The following is a 2,500-nucleotide window of genomic DNA, read 5'->3' as shown; positions in this document are numbered from 1 at the left end:
CTTCGCCAGTCCTAACCAGGTCTAGGTATAGTTCTGTTACTGATACGAAAAAAAAATTGTTAACTTAAGCAGTCTCCACTGCAAGATAACAATTCTAGGGGTATTGACAATGTGCTAAATAGATAATATCTTACGGGTAGCCAATTTGGAAAGCGGTATGTAAAAAAACGCGCACAGTCAGGGCAGATGAGTCTGTGTTTATGGATAGGCATGTTCAAATAAGCAAACGATAATGAAATAACCATAGGTTTGTGATAATGTTAGTGACTATTCAAACGTTTCCATCCACAGCAAGAGTAGAAGAACAGCAGGTGTGAACAGCGATCTGACAGTGAAATCACACTGCAGATGGAGACGGTGACGCGGGCGGAGTTATGGTGCCAGTGCCAGGGCAACGCCAGCGCCGTGCCTCAACAGGTGCTCATAAACCAACAGATGTCGAAGCTTCACGCCGACGCCCAGCGGCACGTGATGTGGTACGTGGGAACCGTCCTCGCGCTGTACTTCCTCGGCCTCATCCTCATCATCCGGAAGTCGGGGCGCTCCGAGCGTCTCAGGGTCGCCTCCGCTCTCGCCTTCTGTTTCTCCGCCTCGTCCTCGCCGCAGCAAGTCAACGGTAGAAGGAGTCAGAGGCACTCCGCAAGGACTTCTCGGCGGGAAACCCTCCATTGTCCCCTTGTGTCGATCCCTGTTGGCAGGACTGAGGTGGAGGAGGCCTGTGTAACGTTTGTGTGACGGCGCTTGGCCCGCGCAGTTCTGGGAAACGGGTTCACGTGATGTTTGTGAAAAGTGGAAAGCGCGTTAAAGTGTGGTGGAAGTGTGCACAGTGATTTAAGGTGCTGCTGGGGCGTAGGTTCTGTAATGGTCAGTCCTCTAGGGGATTTACTTTTTTTGTGAATATGATTTATATTTATTAACACACATTCTCTCTCCCTCTATCCATCCACATTCTCACTCTCTCTCTCTCTCTCTCTCTCTCTCTCTCTCTCTCTCTCTCTCTCTCTCTCTCTCTCTCTCTCTCTCTCTCTCTCTCTCTCTCTCTCTCTCTCTCTCTCTCTCTCTCTCTCTCTCTCTTACTCTCTCTCTCTCTCTCTCTCTCTCTCTCTCTCTCTCTCTCTCTCTCTCTCTCTCTCTCTCTCTCTCTCTCTCTCTTTGTCTGTCTGTCTCTCTGTCTCTCTGACTCTCTCTCTCTCTCTCTCTCTCTCTCTCTCTCTCTCTCTCTCTCTCTCTCTCTCTCTCTCTCTCTCTCTCTCTCTCTCTCTCTCTCTCTCTCTCCCATAACATAATAAATTTTCCGTAGAGAAAGTCTATTTTACCATTGCAAACATAACTACAATGAGAATGATACGCACTATATTCAGATTTTTACTTTTTTTTATTATTATTATCATTATTATTATTATCATTGTTATTTAGAAGGATAAGTAAAAGACTGAAAAACAAGGTGAATTTGACTTTAATAGAATCATGAAGCCGTTTCTTATGATTATAGATTAATATTTTAATAACAGCCTTGAAAAATCCTTGAAAATGAAAATATAGTCTAGTACTGATTGGAGAATCATTGGTACGTTTCTTTTTCTTTCTTTCTTTCTTTCTTTTTTTATATTTACTTATTTTCTTATTGATTTTGTTATTGCATTTTCCATATACATCCATATATCCCTTATTATATAAAACATATTATACGAAGCAGAGTATATCATATGTCTGAACATACCCTCTGCGATTAAATGGAACAGGATTAAAGGCCTCAGGATCTTTGTCGGATTTTCATTCCCCCAATTTGCTGCGTCTGACTCTCCGCTATTGAGAATCTGTCACGTGAGACACGCCGGTTATCCAAGAATATCTCCCTCATCCTCCTGGATTCTTCATTCTTCCTCCCTCCTTCCTCTTATACTTCTTTTGAATTAATATTCTTTGGTAGCATCTCCACCCTTCCCCTTACCTTAATTCCCTCCAAGACACCCTTGCATCCTAACACAGCACTTGGATCCTTCGCCTTACTCAGTATCAGGTGAGTATAGGATCTCGTATTCATCTCCCCACGCTAGCGTCCAAGGATGGAAGATACAACCTCAGAGCAGCAGTATGCTAGCGAGGAGAAGGTGCCAGTGCCCAGCGTACCGGCCCTTGCGAGGATGTAGAAGACACCAACAAGGTACAAGGTCACCGTTGTCGTCACGTACCAGATGCCAAGGTTTTGTGCCTCTTCGTGGTTTCTCTGAATCTGTTGGTGGACGAGGACAATCTCGGGGATGGCACTCGCGTTCCCCTGGCACATGCACCATAGGATTTCAAGAGGCACGCCATCCATCTGGAAAGCAAGGGTAAATTGTGTTACTTTTTTTTATTTTCATCCTTAAAAAAATGTCCTGGAACTAAATAAAGAAAGGGTGTGTAATACATGTTATTAGATTCATCGAGGCAATCGCTGAACTGCAGGCTATTCTACGGGGGAAAAAGGATATTATATATTCATAACTGTTTGTCTTTT

Source organism: Penaeus chinensis, chromosome 15, assembly GCF_019202785.1.
Source record: "Penaeus chinensis breed Huanghai No. 1 chromosome 15, ASM1920278v2, whole genome shotgun sequence".
NCBI classification, from domain to species: domain Eukaryota; kingdom Metazoa; phylum Arthropoda; class Malacostraca; order Decapoda; family Penaeidae; genus Penaeus; species Penaeus chinensis.
Note: the sequence above shows the minus strand (reverse complement) of the source record.